General features: G+C 42.5%; 1 protein-coding gene across 4 annotated transcripts in view; it reads right to left on the bottom strand.

Moving 5' to 3' along the window:
* PHOSPHO1 (phosphoethanolamine/phosphocholine phosphatase 1) overlaps positions 1-19,643 on the bottom strand; it is a 28,987-nt gene that overhangs the window by 5,289 nt on the left and 4,055 nt on the right. Inside the window, exons 2-4 of one of the 4 annotated variants that reach the window (XM_073325874.1) lie at positions 7,089-7,255; positions 5,036-5,100; positions 2,806-3,137 (exon numbers count right to left, since the gene is read on the bottom strand). The gene's annotated coding sequence lies outside the window, so the exon portion shown is untranslated. Of the gene's footprint in view, positions 1-2,805; positions 3,138-5,035; positions 5,101-6,384; positions 6,817-7,088; positions 7,256-19,643 lie in introns of those variants that run through there. The other 3 variants (XM_073325876.1, XM_073325878.1, XM_073325877.1) reach the window with 3 other exon arrangements.

The raw sequence follows: 19,643 nt of genomic DNA, 5'->3' as shown, positions 1-19,643 counted from the left end.
AATTGTACTAGGAAGAGTTTTTGCCCTGAACCCTTGTGTTGAACTAATTGCTGCTACTAGAATAAACAACACAAGTTATTTGAACACGTGAAAGTATTTTTAAGTGTAAAGGGACATAGACAACTAAAGTTAGGCTCTAAACATTGAAAACATGGCAAGCATTCCTGCACCCAATATTGCTGCACTAAGAACTTGAAAATGAAACTGACTATAAGCAAAAGTGAAACTGACCTCCTTGATTTTCATTGTCCAAGAAGAGAGAAATGCAAAAAGTAAACAGTACAAACATGAAAAAAGTCATTTGGATTTTTAGAAATTCTTTTCTTCTTAACAATGATTTAATACTAGTGGGTAGCAGAGGTGAGGAAATGTTTGTTTACATCTGATTAAGTGGACAATGTCCCTTTAAAATAGCTTCTATACATGTTCAGCAGTTATAGGCTATGCTATTTTATACCAACTTTCCATTCACAAAATTCTAACCAGCGAGAGTCTCTGGAGAGCCAGGGCCAAGAATTAAATGGTGGGGAAATAATTTCAGTCTAAGCCCAAAGAAGGTGTTAAGATATCAGCGTGAAAGCGGCAATGAAAAGGTGTTGGAAGGGACGTTAATATGTCTCCATAGAAAAGAGTTACTAGTTAAGCTACACCTAAGGGAAAATGGGTCAATCCACACAGATGTGGGAAGCAAACCCGTGTTTTGAAAAGCTCTGCAGGGGCCCAATATTTCTGTGTTTACTCACATGGGTAAGGGCTGACAGATCAGACCCTCGGATTCTTTAAGCTTAGCATGTCAGATTACACACGGACATTTAAAGTCAAGAAAAATAATTACAGTAAATAAGCAGAGTTTTTTTTTAAGTCACGCCTTTCACTGGAAGATCTCAAACACCATGCACACAGTTGCCTCCTTTGAGCTAAGTGTTGTTACACAGCAGAAAAATCCTGGTTCAGCAATAAGTGAAAACAATTGAGTCAGTTAATTTCTATTCTTCATCCCATCCATGAACAATAGTTCTGAGGTCTGCAACAGTGTGAGCCAAGGAGATCACACATCGTGATTGTCTGCTTGTCCACAGAGGAGTTCTTGGAAAGGTGGTTGCTTCTCGGGAGATAAAATTTTTCTCTTGGACTTCCAACTTTATCTTCCCCTTAAATGTGTTATTTTCTGTGGAACAACTTTTGAAATTTGTGGCCACCATGGGGAGAATTCTAGCTACTTCTGATGAAGGCTGCACCATCCAAACATATGTAACAATACACATATCAACCTCATGTCCATGAAGGTAAAACAGTGCACTGGGATCAATAAATGTTGATACTCACTGCAGTGTCACCCCTCCCCCATTTTTACATAGGGGCAAGTGAATCATGGACACATTTAGGCTGAAGTTTTCAAAGTGCCTAAAGGAGTCAAGTGTCCAAATTCCACTGAGTTTCAATGAGATTGGGTGCCTAAGAGAGGCAAGCATCTTTGAAAATCCCACTCTAAATGACTTGACCAGGGCCATATAGGGAGTTGGTGGCAGACCCAAGAACAAATCTCCTGCAGAAGTCCTGGCTCCGGCTTCTCCTCTGTAACCACTAGCCCACACTCCCTCACCCCACAGCTTCATCAGAGAAGCTAGACTAATAAGTTTCATCAGTTATCATCAGTATCCCCATCAGTTTCCCCATCTGATGATACTTCTCTTCTGTAAAATCTTCCAATTAAAAGTGCTAATTTTTATTATTAACCCAGAGGTTGTGAACATCTTGCCATTCTCATATTGCTAAATGGGCTAGGTCCTGGCTAGCGTGAGAGGGAGGGGAATGGTACGGAACAGGGGTTCATGTTATGGAAGGTTTGAGAACCACTGACTCAGCCAGTTTAGCAATGAATTAAGATCACGTCTGGTAAAATCCATGTCAAAAGCTGGCTCAGTCTGTGAGCAGGAGGGGAGACCAGAGAAGAGAAAAACACTGTTTAACAGGAGTCTCTCTTCTCTCTGTCCTGAATTACCCCATCTAGTAAAGCAGTGAGCATGTGTAATGTCCGGTGGGTGAATCAGCAATGCCACATGTACAAAGCATGTGTACATGGTCACGAGCCATTGGTTTTGGATTTGCCAGGGGTTAACCACAGAGAGAGAGAGAGAGAGAGAGCGCGAGCGAGCTGTCCACAACCATCATCTTCCTTCACAACAGACTCAGGGCTTGAACCAAAGGTTAGTCTTCCTCCTTGCGCCCCACCCCTACCTTTTTGAAGCCAGATGTTGGTTTGGCTGGAATCAAACAGGCCCACGTAGCACCAGCTGCTGGCACTTATTGGTCACGCAGAATAATAGTGTGGTCAGTGTTAAAACAGAAGGGAAATGAGGGCCTATGAACTCACAGTCAGCACACTACTTAGTTTTTTAGGCTGGCATTTCATAAGAACCCTGCTATGCACTGGTACTGCAACTTTTATCAAAAGGCTCTCAAGCGGGTATTACCCCTGTAAGGAAACGGATGCACAGAGAGATGAAGTGACTTGCCTAAGGACACACAAAAGTCAGTGGCAAAGCTGGGGATAGAATCCAGGTCTCCGGACTCCCTGATCCTGTACACTAGCCATTATACCACATTGTCCCCCATTTTGCCCCAACAACAGCCTTGGGCTCCTCTTGAAGGTAGGCTGGATTGCTGTTAAAGAACTTGTGGGTTTTCAAAACTTAACAACTGTTGTCAGCTTTCCTTTAAGAACTTTCTGCTTCGTGGCTGGACCAAGCATGGAACCTTGGGTAACACTCTCGCCAGAACTATTTATATATTGCAATGACTCACCTAAGGGCTGCTTCCTGGGTGGTTGTTCTTCCACCTTCTGTAAAAAAAAGTAGTCCCTCCAAAATAAAATAAAAGTGGCCGTACTTCCTAACATTATTCAAAGCCTGAATGTTGAAACAGAAAATAGAACAGAAGTTTGCTTATTAATTGCGTGAAATACTGTTTTTTGGAAAAGGTTTAAAACAAAATTAAATTTGGGGCAAGGCTCACGGTGCAAAGTGGGGCAGCCATGGAAGGAAGGTTCAGGAGGAATCTGTCTCATGGAGAGGAACTGGTCATTGGGGGAGGGGGCAGATGGAGCTTCTCCCCATGGTCCCTCACCTTTTTTCACCCTGGAGTAAAGAGAGGAACATACAGTACCTCCAAGCCTTCCTACAGGATCCTCCTGCATTCACTGGGGGGAAGAAAGGGCCAGCAATACTCCTCCCCTTGACTATTTCAATTACAGTGCATTCTGGGGAAACTCTGTGCCCTCCTGTCATTCTTGTTAACCGAGGGCCTAATCCTGTAAAGGGGTAGACATGTGAACCCTGGGAGTATTAGGAGCAGTCCCTCACCTGCGTAAGCCTTTACAGGATCAGGCCCATAACTAATAAAAATCACATGAAGTCGAGCGTGCATAGGATTTACGCATGTGCCTACGACTTTGTGGGATGAGCCATTTATTTCCAGAATCTAGAATCGCTGAACTTTGGAATCATCTCAGGCCATATAAATTTCCCAAGGAAGAAATAAATAAATATACAGACCATTAAACGTTAAGTGCAATTGTTTTTCGGGATTCAGTCACACTGTCCCTGTGCTATCTATTCTCAACTCGCTTTGGTCACATCATGTAAAACAAAAGATTAAGACTAAACAAAACTCTGTTTCTCCTGAATGCTTGAAACAATGGGGGAGCTTTCAGGTCCTAAGGGGCCACAGGATCCAGATCCTCAAACCTACTTCCTCAGGTATCCCCCACAAAATCAAAATCGAGACAGAGAGAAGCAGAAGACTACTTATTGTTGCCCCGAATGCAGGCAACTGAAAAACCATGTCCTCCTCAGCCCGTTGTCAATTACACTAATATTTTTACATGCTAGAGGACTCCAAAGGTGACCAGAGAGCCTGTTTGCCTCACTGGATACTGTTGCTTTTCAATTTATGGGTGACAAGCACAGAGGCTTAGGAACAAGATTTTCAAAAATAGGAGCCTAGAATTAGGTACCTAACAATGGAATTAGGGTTGGATTTTTCAAAGGTGCCTATGTGACTTCGGAGTACAAATCACACTGAAAGTCAACACATGTGCCTTGTGCTCTTAAGATGTCTCAGTGCTTTTGCAAATCCTACCCACAGGAGGGTAAGGAACTAGTCTGATTTTGAAAGTTGCCAACACCCACCAGCTTAACGTCATCAGAGGCTGTTGGGTGTTCAGCACTTTTGGACATCGGGGTAACATTTTCAAAAGCATCTAAGTAACCCAACATCAGTGGGTCTTGGGTGCTTTTGAAAATCTTACCCTAGCCTGCTTATTTAGGAGCCTACATAAAGAATTAGGAGTCTAAGGTTTTAGGCTTCGGACCAAATGATTATAGTTTGTTTTACTTCGGCTCTTTAAGAAACTGAACACCATGACCCAAGCTATCTGGGAACTGAATTCCCACCCGCCCAGATGAACAACAAAAAACTTACACAAAAACCAAAATTCAACCCCCCCAGATCTGGATAGTTTGTGACACTACCAGAGGGTTAAACAGATTTGTGGAAAGCTCTAGGTCAATGCATTATCAGGGTTACATTTTTAAGATGCCCCACAGAAAATTAACCACCAAAATATTACATTAAGCTCAGTGGCTTTTGCAGCAAACATTGAGGCTACGTGTTTGATTTAGTAATAGATCTAAAAGTGCCTATTTCTCCAGTTTTGGTGTCATGTGCTAGATGCCTCACAGGGAAACGGAGGCATATGTCAAGTTGGCTCAATTTTGAGTGGCATGTCACTTGCCCTTCAGAGGCAGCACTATCTGTAAAGCTACTTTAAAACATGGTCTTTCCAGTTCGTAATATGTAGCAAAGTTACTTTTTAATTTTGACATTGTGAGTTTTCTTTTGGTGCTTCATTTTTAGGGGAGGGATTTTAATTTACAGCGGATTCAGTTTAGTAGGGAGCTTCTACACGTAGCGTTCACTGTTGATCTCTCTTTTAAATATTCAGTACAGTTTGAACTATCTATTCCACACGCACATAAAATCAGGCCAGATGGCAGCTGGTTTGTGGGAGTCCCACAGAAATGCCTGACCCAGAAAAACCTGGAGAAGAACAAACAAGAGGGAGGGGGAAGGGAAGCAGGGAGTTAAATAAATAAAACTTTGTATAGCAAAGTCTGTATTTGTATTATATACTCCATAAACCTGTGGGACACCCTGCTACGGAAAGAGGATCACCTAGGAGCTATATTTAAGGAGTCTGGAATAGAGTATTTTTGGACACATCTCAGTCCAATGCTGTTCCTGTCCTCTCCCTACCCCAGGCTGAGGGATGAATATGCGTAGTTTGGCGGTACGGTGTTACTCACCTGAGGCAGAGGGCAATGGGAAGAGGCAAAGAAAGCAAAGGAGAACAGGATCAGGAGTCAGAAAGGGTATTCTGGAGTGCATGTGTGTGCAGGGGAGGGTAATGGGGTAGAATGGGACTTTGGAGCAGTGAGTGTAAAGATAAAAGGTACCCGGAAAGGAGCAGGAATAGGATATTAGGGACATCAAAGAAGTCCAGACCAGGGCTGAGCCAGAGAGGGTGTCAGAACCCTGTACACATGGATTGGGTGCAATGAATGCAGCATTTCCAGCCCCTTCCCGCAGAAAGTACTAGGGTCCTTCCTGGACTGGGACCTAGTTCATCAGCGTATTGACACCTGCTAAACGCTTTTCTCCAATACCAACCCCTGGATCATTGTTCCTGGACCCCCACCCTCCATCCTGGTATTGGTCCAACTCACAACCCATTGCTCCTAGGCACCAAGACCCCTTCTGGTACCAGTGCCAACTCCTGGTCCACGCTTCCGGGATCCCTCCCCCCATCTCCACCCTCAAATAAAAAAAACAAACAAACCCCCCAAAACTTCTGGTTTCAGAGTAGCAGCTGTATCCGCAAAAAGAAAAGGAGGACTCTGTAGCACCTTCGAGACTAACCAATTTATTGGAACCCAAGCTGTTGTGAGCTACAGCTCACTGCATCGGATGCTGTGGCCCAGGAAAGCTTAGGCTCAAATAAATCTGTTAAAAGGTGCCCCAAAAAAACTTCTGTTACCAGTGCTACGCCCAGGCCCGCCGCTTCTGGGTGCGCCTCACCCCTCCAAGTACACGAAGGGAACCAGCACCGCCTCCTGGCCCATTGCCCCCCAACATCTACGGTACCGGTCCCAGCTCTTGGTCCATTTTGCCCCCGTAACCCCCCCCCCGTCTAGTACAAACATCACCTCTTGGGCCCATTTTCACGGTCCCTGTGGAACCCGGAACCGTCCCCCCCCCGGCTCATCGCCCGTGGCCGCCCCTGACCGCCCCGCGCGGCTCCCGGGGGCCAGCCTGCGGACTCACGTGCCATGCCCCGGGGCTCCTTCCCTGGGCGGCTGTCTCCAGCGCCGGCCCGCTCCGGCGCCAGGGGGAGGCTGCAGCTGTCCACGGCAACGTTTTCTTCCCTTCTCCCCGCCCCGCTCGGGAGCCTTGCCCCGGTTCGGGCGGATCAATGGGAAACGCGGCGCCTGGCCTCCCTCTTTGCCCTCGCCGCGGGCGGGCGGCTCGGCCCGGCCCGGCCTCCCACCCCGAGCCGGCTCTCCGGGCTCCCGCCGCCCCGGCCCCTTTAAAGGGAGGGACACGGGGCCCGGCGCGGCTCCAGGGGACAGCCGCAGGGCCCCGCACGTCACAAACGGGCCAGCCAATGGCAGCCGCGCCGGCGCGGATCAAAGGGGAACGGGAGGCCGCCGCGGAGCAAGAGCATCCGAGCCGCCCCCCCGCCCGCCGCCCCAGGGGCCGGGTCTCTGCCGCTCAGGCCCCCGCTGCACCGCCCGCCCCTCCCTGCGGATGGGCACCGCTGCCCCGGCGCAGGGATGCCAGCGAGCCCCGCACCCGGGCCCCCCCCCCACAGAGAGAGGCCTCCGGCACAGGGACCCCCCCCCCACAATGCCCGCCCGCGAAGGGGCCGGGAGCCTTGGCAAAAGGCAGCTAAAAACGACCGGAGCCTTTTGCGCGGGGTGCGGCGTGTCCCCCCCCCCCCCCCCACCTGGCTTCCGCATGTCCCCCACCTGGCTTCATTCGATCTGCATTGACGGTCAGTACAATTACAGGCGGGAGGCTGTCCTCGAATCGGTCCCCGCTGCAGCTCTGAAAAGGTCTGGAAACATCGGGCTTGCAGATAGGGCACAGCAGGCAAGGCTGCCCACTTAGGCCGGGCAGGGCTTTCCCTAAAATGCTAACAAAAAAAGAAAGAAAACAAGTAAGGCAAGCCTAAAACCCAGAGACTGCAGGAAGTGAAGAAAGCGACCTTAGCCTTTTTAACGAGCCTGGGAGGTGATGTGAACTGGGAAAAGGAAAGAGGCCAAATTGGGTAAGAAATACATTGACTTAAAACTCTTTTGCCATCAGAAACACAGATGTGACCCTCGGTACTGTAGCGCTCTAGTAAGACATTTGTACACCTCTTGCGTCCCATCGATTTCTGTAAGCGTTAGATCTTTGGACTCTTTTATATTTAAGTCAAAACCCTACAACATAGCTCCCTACAAGATAGCCAAAGATAAATGATAGAAGTCAGTGTGCTTCACTGTACGTATTTCTTCCCCACAATTCATCTCTCTTTTTTTGGTTCAATTTTAACTTAAAACGCCCAGTGAAAAAATTGGAGACCAAAAGAACACAAATACGCTCTCTTTGGCTAAACAAGTTGCCCACAACTGGGCAATGGTCTGGTATTAATGGCTAATTTTAGATCTCAACTCTGCCACAGAACAGGGGATTACAGAGAACTCTTCCAAATCAGTCTTCTACAACTGAAGACACATTAAACAAGTTTGTCCACACCCTAAAATATTATCAACAACGCTGTAGGCAGTGCCCTAAGTATCATCGTTGGTTTTGCAGGACTTTTTAATTTGTACCATGGGCTTCAAAGATAAAAGAGAAGCTTGTTCTAAAATTGGAAGGCATGGGGAGAGAGGGAGGGAGTGGTCAGAGCAACATGACATTAAAAACCAAATAGGAGAAGGTTACAGAAGTATTTTTATTTTCTTTTAAACCAAGCTTCCAAAAATGAAAGGACCAGACCAAAATCCAAAAGGATCCCCCCAAACAGCACAACTCCCTGGACCCTGAACCCTACGTTTTGATGGTGTCACTGTATTAGACAGCATACATTACACAAAGCGGTTCTGAATTAAGCTCGATCCCCCTACACTTTCAAACCTTGGCTTGGACTTCCACACTGAGCAAATTTCCCCCTTTTGGTAACAGGGGTTCAAGGTCCACAGGTGGGAGCCATATCAGGAGCCCTCTGGCAGCCAGGCCGCTGGAGTTTTGAGCACTGCCTTGATCTGACCCTGCTGTTAGCAAAGGTTAGGTAGCACAGTACTTCAAATGCTGGTGGCAGTTGATCCACACTAAAATTTCCAGCGTTGCTACCACTAGTGGTAGTTACCATCATTGGCTGGTGTTGCCGACAATGGAAACTAGTGAAGACAAGTCCACTGACTCCCTTCTACACTCAACCTCCCTTACACTTAAGTGTAAAGGAGTCTAATTAGCATGCCAAGGAGTCAGAAGGATGTGTAAACTAAAGTAGTCAACCCCCTACTTGACTTAAACCCATCTGTTGGTCTTTTTTCTTGCTATACTCCTATTTGCTAGCCCCTCAGATTGAGTTACACCATCCTGAACTCTCACACACAGATAGACTCCCACCCACAAACAAAATTTAGGTGGTGTGTGTAAGGACCAGATTCACTACTGCACTACATCCCCCTGCTAGTGGATAGCACCAGTGCAGGTGGCCAGTGCATCATCTCCACAGAAGCTCCCAGCGCAGGGGGCATTCCAGGAGATCAAAAGGAAGGGAGGGCCATACTCCAGGGTAGTCGTGTTTCCCAGAGATTTCCCACTGCTGCAAATCCCTAGAGAGCAAGCGACGACAGCTTTATCCTGCATTGAACTAATCCCTGGAAACCCCAGAATAGATGAGATGCAATCCATCTCATCCGTTCCTCTGTGAACACAAGAATTCCCTGTAATGGTGTAACAAGTTGGGTGCAAAGAGCCAAACTACACAAATTTACATTTACTTCTCTTTGAACTTTGGTCACTGTTCTGAACTTGTGAGAGCTTGTGTGTAGTCTTAACAACTCAGCTACAAGCCCAGAAACATTCATGCATGCATGTTCCTTCCAGCTGTTTTTCGCTAACTCTTGATCGTATTTTCAAGTGGTAAAAACCGAGGCAGCTTTAAAGCCTGAATTGGTTCAGTGGCCTACAAGAAGTGAGTCTGGCGCCTCAGCCCAAGTGTCCAACACAACTGGCATTATTAATTGGCTCTGATGTTCTCTCGGGAGAGGGCCCCAAAAGCGGAACTAGTTCTAGAGGCAGGTGTTCTCTACAGCACGGACCTGAGGCACACTGACAGGAAAATCAACGGCAGCTACACTCACATTGTATCAGCCTTTTCCCAGTACAAAATTCCCATTACCAATGTTTCTTTTACTATTGTCAGTGATTTGGCATCTGCATAAAATGTACATGTTCTTATGCTCCAGTGGCTAGGGCACTGGATTGGCTAGCTGATCTATTCTACAGCCAGTTTTTCCATTGACTTACTGTGTGACCTGAAGCATCTCTCCTCTGTGCTTCAGTTTCCCCATCAGTAACACAGGAAAATGCCTACCCACTTCTGTAAAGCACTTTGAAATCTATGGATAAAAAGTGCTATATAAAAGCTAAGTATTAGTCAACTGATGTAATGCTACAGTTAGATTTTCAAAGGTTCCTTGGCTAGGAAGTAGCCTCATGGTGTGCTGGGTTATTGAAAAGGACTACCTGCTGCTGACTTACGTTGCACACCAAATGCAATTAGTATTGGGCTAATAAGCATTTCATTAAGAAGGGGAGAGAAAGAAAAGGGCAAAAATGAGTAAAGAACTCGGAGCCAGGGACATGTATTGCTAATTGAGCAGTGGTGGAAAGGCAGTTTGAAGACTACGGCCTACACATTTAAAGCGTAGATCCCCAAGAGCAACTACAGAAGCTGTGGGCTAAGAGTCTCAAGGCAAAAGCCACACACTGTATAAGAATAGTAGCGAAGAAAGCATGTAACATAAGGCTATAATTCCATCAAGGGTGTATACAATAAAAAGAAGCTGTAATGGATTGTTAAGGGAATGCCAAGTTATGATTACGCAGCCATACATAAAATAGGCAACAGGAAAGGGGCCACTTATCAGCTGGCAGAGGTTTCAGCTGTGGTGGTACATACGTACACGCAGCAGTACAGGTCAGCCCTGGCTAGCCAGTTTAGCCACCCTCACAGCAGTATGGTGATGAAAAAAAGACTAATAAAGCTCCTTCACAGCAATGGCAGTTCACACTGTAAAATAAGACCATGCATTTCTGCATTTAATCAGATAGCCGACTTCTTGTGCATGCAGGTAAATTCAATCTTGTTCTGTAGTACTATCCTATCAATTCAAAACTAGGAATCACCCCTCCCTCTCTCTTTTGTCAGTTCCCCATAGCTCCCACAGGGTAGCACACAGCTACTGTTGTGATGGATGCTATAAAAAGCCTACGCAAGACAGACAGGTAAACTACATACTTATCACGATCCAGCAAGCACTGGTTGTAGATACCGCTAGAAAACCCAAGAACAGCATGTGCAGGAATTGGATTCAGTCTGTGCAATTCACAAGTGGTCAGACAATCCTGCTATCAGAACAGCTGCCATGAAAATGGATACAGCGTCACAGAAATTGAATTGTGGTGCTTTACACTGATTAAGAAAATCAGGTTACATGTGACATTAGCATCCCCAAAGGTAGGATTGTAAGCATTAATTTAGGAAGCAATGAAAGTTTAGTGGGATTAGTATGTGATAATTATTTTGAGAGAACGAAGCCCAAACAGTAGAGCTCTACTAAACCAGTATGTTCCTTCACACAGGGGTTCTACAACATCAACACCAAAGCAATGTGTATCCTCATTTTGTCTCCTTAGTTTGCTTGTTTTAGGGTCAGCAGTAGGTGTGGATCAACTCCACCCACTACCATCTTCTATCTATCGCTCCAGAACTTATTCCTACTGCTTGCTCTCTCTCCTCCAGTTCAAAAGTGGATCCCAAATCCTAATCCCCTGTTGGATGCTTTCCCCAATCACTAGGACTTGGGAGAAACCATGAAGTACAATGGTAATAGCAAATGAGGAGTTAATGCAACTCACATTAAGTCAGTCAGTCTCCACAGTTAAACCAGCCTAAATCACACTCTCCATGGCGATCCAATGTTCATTTCACTAGAGATGGGGAGGGCAATCAACCAAGGATGTCTGTACTCCGATTATACAGAGATTAAACTAGAGATTTGTACTCGCTTTCCCAGCAGTATCTACAGATTTAGAATCCAAAGTTTGTAGTGCAATCCCACTAAATCACTTGGAGTTTACATACGGAGGAATTCTGATTGCACCTGTATTCAGAAAATGAGGGGGTTTTAATTTTAAACTTTAAAATAATTTAAAACGCTAACAAGCATTGGAATACATACTAGATACCTGCAGTGGAACTGGACCTAAGGTTTCCATCTAGCAGGGATTCTATCTAGCTAGAATTACTTCCATTTAAAAGCAGTTATGTGGAATGTATTACATTCCATTTATACAAATAACTTGTATACAAATGTGGAAGGTCACAATTAGTACATATGACTGCATACTACATCATTTGCGACTGTTTAGTCTGCTGAGTCTAGGAAAATACCCAGAAATAGTCCAACATTTCTTTGAATGTGTACTTATTGATATAAAGCCATTGTGTTTACTTGACAGATTACACAAATTATATATCACAAGATATAACTATTATTTGAACATGTAATCAACTATTTATTTCAACCAGTACACATTCAAATACAGGGTATATACACAATATATTTTTATTAAGAATGGTCTGTAATGAAGTACTTGGTATCAATGGCTACCTGCTCACATGTATATCTCAGCCCTGCACATTGCATAATGTACTTTGCATGCAGAGTATAGTATTTTTTAAACACTTCGTTTAGTTCTAAATCAAATTTCTTTGAACATGTCAAAAGGCGCAGAGGACTAACTATGATAAGTCATACAAATCATGCTTAAAATCAAGGTGAACAAATATACACGAAGCTGTATGAGTGTGCAAGATGTAAAGAGTTATATTCTGTAACATAAAAAGGTCCAACAAATATATCCGACTTTCCATACAACTTCACAATTATGAGCAGTTTCAGCTCCAGTAGGTATTTTCCTTCAGATGCTGTAATCACCTCAAAACAAGAAGATTTATACATGCTTATTTCTAAAACAAAAAGTCTCAACTCTAATTATAGGGTTACTGGCATATTATAATATACAGTCCCTTTCTTTCTTGGTGATTGTATCATTTTCAGTTACAAATTTGCAACTAAACTGGTCAGATAAATAGGCTTCTTCAGTAGCCACACTGAAGATGCCCTCATATTGCCAAGGCATCCAGCAATATAAACAGTCCAGATAGAACAGGAAGTATAGGATAACATACCTAATTTAAATCACAAGGCCCATGTAACGAGACAGAAGAGTTATAAAAACTGGAATTTGACCAGGACACAGTAACTCGTATCATATGAAAACTGCCATAGGATCTTTATGGCTACAGATGGTATTTGGTATTTAGGCTTATCTGATAGAGGGCACCATCAGCAGCTCTGAACTTACTAAACCTGAAACAGAGCTTGAAGTGGATATGGTTCCGGGTCATAAATTAAAATGCGTCATCCCTTTTGTCTATGGCTTTTGCCTTCACATATCAGTTTAAGTGGAACCTCACACTGAGGTACACTGATAGTATCTACCACCTGACTATACTGTATACAATCCATTGTTAGAGAAACCTTACAGAGAGAGGATCATACAAGAAACTGAAGAGAAAAATCTGTGTTCTTGTGATTAGAACATGGGATTGGGATTCAAGATATCTGGGGTCTAGTTCCCAGCTTTACCACTCACTCAGGCAAGTCATACTGTTTTCCCATCTATAAAAATGGGGATAATGTCTTCCACCCAAGAGTGCTGTGACGATGAATACATACATGAGCTGCTCAAATACTAGAATACTGAGCATCATAGAAAACCCTGTAATGCAGGCAGAGATTGTCTGCCACAGCAGTGCTTTCTAATGAACTTCCTTGTTTTTCTCACGTTTATGGAGAAAGGTGTCTAGCTGGCAAAGTCTGACACCAGATATTTCTCTCTCTGAAGGGCGAAAGGGAGAACTTTTAAACAAACAAGTATATGGAAGCCTACAAATCTAGGTGTCTCACTGGACAGGGGATGCACACACTGCTTCAATTCATTATCCTGTGTTGAGTTACGAAGGCAAAAAAAAAGGCTGAATTCCTGTTGGAAAGTTGAACAGCAGAGTCTATATTGTAACCTGCTGCCTCATGAGCTCCTAATTTTGCAAGTTTTCTAGCGTGCGTATCCTGTGAGATTTCTGGATTGTTGTGTAAAGTGTGTTCAAGCCCACACATATGCAGACATCGGTACAGCACTTTCCTGGCTGTAACATATGCAAGAATCTGAACTGCTCTTTCTGTACCAGCATAGGTGACAAAAACAGAACTACAATATTTTATAAAAGCAGTTCCGAACTCCAGTCATCTCCTGCCCCAACCACATCTCTCTCAGCTATGGTCAACCTGAAGACGAAACTGTGAAATTAGGACATCAACAGTCACAGCAGCTCACAGTTAAGAACCTAAATTGATTTTCCATACAGTCAAGACTGAAATAAGGAAAAGTAATTATGTTTGATGGATCCTTACGGTTTTAATTTTTTAGTTCAATATTAGAAACAGCAGGGGCTCTTATCAGTATTCTGATTAGTCAGTGTCTATACTGCAGCTTCTCCACTGGTTACTTCTGACCTCTTTCTTTTTATTGCTTACTGGCACCAGCTCCCAAGTGCAATGATAGAGTTATCTGTAAGGGTGAGGAGAAAAAGTGGGAAAAATCTCATCTCCCCTAAATTCTTAAAAGAATCCTAGCTCTAGATGTTGAGTAACTTCTCCGACATGGAAATGTAGTTACTTTGCTTCTCTTTCTGTAGTCTACATGATGTTATTTATAGTATGACTTATTTTATTGGACCTGCAATTTGGGAACCTTCCTTTGGTGTTCAAGATATTACACAAATTAAATTAATTGATATTGTACGAAAGGGCCCAATAAACCTTCCCTCAACTGATTTTGTAAGAAGGGTTAGTGCAACATACACAGTAAAGACAGACATTTCTTTTTACTTTGAACATTCGCAAAATGTTGGTTATTGTACACATCCAAAGGCTCAGCACGTCAAACATTGCGAAATGGCACACCTGGTAGCAGAGACTCTCAAGAATAAAATATACAATGCAACAATGATGGGCTAATAAAACAGTAGTTTTTACAATGTGTAACTGTTATAAACTTTATTTTTCAGAGCCATGCTTGAGTTGGGGGAAGTGCACTCTCTTGCTAATGAAACTTAGCAACTGAATAAATATAAAAAGAAAAAACTCCAGTCTGACTGGATTCGTCCAGATGCAGACGTCAGAGCATTCGGAGGAAGAAAAATTGAGCCTTGTGAGCTAGTCTGAGACTACAGAAGAGGAAATGTGGGAACTTGCATATAATGAACTGGTGACCCAACAATGCCACTGGTGCACCATAAACCAGAGTGGACACCTCTCCACCCCATCATGGCATCAATCCAAAGAGAGGAGTATATAGTCTCATTCATTTGCAACCATCTGAACACCAAAAGCCCCTTGTATTTTCCACAGGGCGAGGGTTACTGCCAAACACCTCATCCTGGTATAAGCTCCAACTGGCCATCTTTGTTTTCTTGCTAGTATGATCAAGTGACTAATTCATATGACAAAGGGTTCAATCCTGAACATCCAATGGAATCAGTGGGAGATGTGTCCCCAACAACTACAGTTTACCTTTAGCTAGCTTCTCTTTAGATGCCATCTGTTTAGTGATGTTATCACTAAACGGTCTAGCTTATTGCTTAGATCTAGCTTTAAATGATTCACTGGATGTTTTTCTTAACATGTCAGAAAAGTCCAAGGAATTTCTGTACTATATCAACAAATCAATCCTACTATATACAAGCTGATCACAGTTTTAGTATTCTTGTTAATTGTAGATTTTACTATAGAGGTGGAATTAGAGAAATAATGCAAGACAAAATCCTCTAATCATCCTTGACTAGAGAGAAGGGTAAACACTGCTCAGTATCCTCCGAGTCATATTAACATCAGTATAGCATCTCAAAAGGGGGCTGGATCAGAGGGCTTCTTTTGAAGAGCTTGCAAGTTCTCCAAGCTTAGTTGAAAGGGAAAGAAATTGAACAAGAGCAATGTTTCTTTTTGGACTGGAAATGTGAAAGCATTTCCAATAGTTCAGAATAATCCAAACTGGGCATTTAAAATCTTCATATTAAAGTACATGGTGAAGTACCCTAGCTTACTGTAGTCAACAGTATGAGAACACTTTAGACAGGTCAACACAGATACTGGTTCTTATGCTAAATTAGTAGAGGGTGAGTGGGAGACAATGGACGAGCTGTTTGAAAAAAATGTTAATAGTATAAAGTAAAAGGACAGTTTCCAAACTTCTAAATGATTAGTTTTCTAACCCAGCCTCGTGCAGCTAGGGAAGCTGTGTACAAAAATTGTTTTACATTGGTGTTACTGTGTCAAGAAACACCTATTTACGGTCATATACAGCCAAATGTAGTCTGTTCACCACACATATGGGGCACAGCTCTTGTGAAAAGGCTGTCACTCCCAATACCCGACACAGTGAGAGAAGAATGATGAAACATTTCTGAAGAATTTCATAACCAGAAGCAATTTCCTACTTCCTTGGCATTTTAAGTCAGTGAAAAGGGCAGCAGAATAAGTGGTTATAATGATCAGGAGGCAGTGTCAAAGAGTTGTTCACAAGAAAAAAAATGGACAGGCCATTATTCTAAAGTTTAGGAGAATAAAAATCACCAAACCCCTCTTAAATTCCTATACTCCTTGAAAAGGCTCAGCTACCAAACGGAATAATCCAACATTGTCTACAGAGAGCTTTGTGGTTACTTTTCCAAATGCAAAGGGTGCCCCCTGCTGCCCACAAATGGCTTCCTCATGAAGCACCAGAATAAATGACTAGGTGGGCTCAAGCAGAAATTCCTGGGGAGAGCCATGAAATTAACATAATTCTCACCACTTTTTACTCAATCATATTAAAGATTAGCAATCACAAAATTATCTGATTGTTACCAGGAGCAAAATCATGAGTGTGTTTCTGAACCTTAAACCGGAAGGAAATTTTATAGAGAGTTCTCTGCCCAAAAGGCAACTCACTACTGAGTGGAAAATGCAGAAAATTGTTTTATCCTTTATTTTTAGCTCATCTTTCCTTCAGAGAAATTAAGCCTTCAACCAGTCCCATCATTTTATACAGTATTTGCCTTAAATTTTCAAGTCTCTCCTTGTGATATCAGTAACAATCCACCATGGACCTAAATGAAAGGACTAGTAGATTTACAGATTTTAAGGCCAGACGGGACCATCAGTATCTAGTCTAACCTGCGATTAATAATTCAAAAATTATTCCTCTCTCCAACTTTTATCTGCCAAACTCTTAGGAGTTTGGTTTGCCTTGCAAAAACTAAATTAGGTGTTTATGTCAAGGAAAGCAAATGGTAGAAGAATGAATTCAGATGGAATTGATAAACCTTAAGGCTAGACTATTCTCAGTGGTCTAATTTACCCATCCAACTAACCCAGTTTTCAGTCTTTATTCCCCTTTTCAAAAGCAACTAAGATGAGTCCTTTTGTTTGGTTTCAGACAACACAGGGGTGAAGGGAATGGAAGAGAGCTGTTCACTGTGCAAACCCCAGCTGCAGCAGCCAAAAAAAAAAATGGTGGTTTTGTTATTATGTAGGAAGCTGAACCTGATGTGTGAACAATATATTATACCACTTATAATAAAGGCAGCTTCTATTGTACAAAATCAGGGTAGAAAAGAAAGGTGGTTTATTCAGAGAATTAAAAAGAGTGACTAGAAGATATTGGGGAGGATTGGGGGAAGTGCAGAAAGACAGCTGCATAAAGTGAACATCAAACTTTCAGCTTTTTGCAGCCATGTGGAGGGGCTAGAATCAAGTGAATGGACAGAGGAGTAAACGGTTGAGTGAGCAAATACTTCTGAAAATAAAGGAAAATTTAGGACTGCATCTGAAGATACTTTGAAGCTAGTGAAATAGGACAGGAGATGATGTGAGCTTACTTCCTGGAACAAGAACAAATTGCCTAGTAGCAGCATTCTGGTCTCCTTGAACATTAGTGAGAAGGACCGGATCTAGGAAGAACTGAAATAGGAAATATAGGAAAGGATTAAGATTTCTGCAGAAGTGTTAATAAATTACACAGAAGGTTACTGAAAAGTGATTGGAGGTCAAGGAAAACTAGATTTCTGACTATAAGAGGAAAGCTAGGAAGAGTGATACAGGAGTTGGAGTCATGGGAAAAGGACTTTAAACCAGATCTATAGTTTTTAAATATTCTGTACTAGAAAGTTGCAGCATAATCACTATCCAAGAGTCAGAAGGGAAGAGAGATAAGATAAGCGGGATCAAAGTGTTGAGATGTGGAGCAGGGTGATGTTCACATGTAAATGATATTCAAAGATGAAACTATGAAAGAGAGAGAGGAGGACAGAAGAAAGCTAAAAACAGCCCCGAGGCACTCAGTGGAAAGGGACAAAGAGGAAGCCACCCCATCAGAAATTAAAGGAAGATTTTGAACTGGGATGTGTTTTGGAAACCTGGTTTCCTCAATCAAGACACTGAAGGACAGAAGGGTAGTGCTGATGTTGTACGGAGATAGGGTAGAATTGATGGTAAGACACACAGAGGTTAGCACCAAATAGGTGATTCTATTACGTGAAATTCATAGCTGGTCCTTTGTCTGAAAAGTGCATCAAAACTACATTAAATTTTACTAGTCTGAGTTTTTAGATTTTGTGTGTCCTGAGATCATGGCAGAAAAATCAGGTTTTATCTATGTACACATGAAGGTGCTTGATATAAAGCAGCTAAACATGTCCCTTTTCTTAAAGGGGACAAAGTAAGTGTCAACTACTAGTAAAGACACCTATACACAAATCAACAAATAATTCCACAAAATTGTGGAATCAAGTAGTGAGCAAAATGAGTAAATTAGAGTGTAGTAAGGTGAACTCTTTAGATGTAGGTTAGCGAATGATGTTGCATAAAAGGATATTTAAATCTTAATGAGTATTTCAGAAATGGCAAGATTTTGTGACAAGAGCTTCCCTATTTAATTCTTAGAAGAGTTAAACTATTACATATTCATAAATGTGGAATTTTGCTTTCTTCAACTGTTACAATTTTGGATGATGTACCTGGAAAAAAAATCAGAGAGTCTAGACTTGAATGTTAAAGTGTTTATCAATAGTGAAAACTGACAAGTTTTTGGCTAATGGCCTTTAAGGTCTAAAATGTCAAGAGCACCTCTGATTTGTTGAGGTAGTGTCCAGTGCAAGATGGTTATCAATAATCATACGTTACATTGCATAATAAAGATAACACTCGCATCCTTAATAAGGTTTAACTATTCTCCGTTATAACACACACATTTTTCAAATCGGAATGTAATATGTCACCCCAGTCTCAAATGTAGTATGCAAGTTTTCAGCTCAACAGCAATTTTTTAAAACCAATTTTGAAAACCAAAATCCATTTGCCCACTTTAAAATCATAAGATTGGGAGAGGGAAAGAGAGAGAGAGAGAAGAGCCTGAGATAGAGAGGAATTGAATAGTCATGACTGAAAAATGGTAGAACTCAAAAGTTCAGAAATGGGTTAATGTGCATGGGTAGTACAATTTTTCCGTTCTCCCTCCCCCCCCCATTTAAAAAAAAAAGTATATTGTATTACACAATAGACTGGAAAAGCTTCAAGAATGCTATTACTGGTCTATCAAGTACCCAATATTTGTTATGGAAACTGCCTCATGTATTTACTTAAATGATCTCAATGATCTCTCAGGTAAATGTGTGTCTTGGGTATTATTTCCCCTCAAAGCAGCTTTTTAAAGACACAGTTTAATTAAGCCTCTATTTACAGACAAGATGTTCTATCTCAATGGGTAAAATTGCACAGTTCAGGTCTATAATTATGCGTTTTTTTTCCTTTTTATTATTAGTCAATGGAAATTAAACCATAAAACATTTAAATATTTTTATGAGCGTTTGGGCTAAATTCCCACGAGCTAGGAAGTTTGGCATTACTGACTTAGTACACTCATGGGCCTCACTACAAGTCACATGGTGTTCTATCACGAGGTCCCTCAACCACTTTCAAATCAAGAGCATGTACATATACAAATACAATCCATATGCACAATCATAAAATCAAAACTTTCAGTGCACAAACATTTGTCTCAGAGTCCAAACATCACTAGATAATATGACATATCACTCTGAAAAATACTTCTAAAATGCCTCTCATACAAATATTGTT

Source organism: Lepidochelys kempii, chromosome 27 (assembly GCF_965140265.1).
Source record: "Lepidochelys kempii isolate rLepKem1 chromosome 27, rLepKem1.hap2, whole genome shotgun sequence".
In the NCBI taxonomy this organism is placed as follows: domain Eukaryota; kingdom Metazoa; phylum Chordata; order Testudines; family Cheloniidae; genus Lepidochelys; species Lepidochelys kempii.
This window is presented reverse-complemented; position numbering and strand designations above follow the sequence as displayed.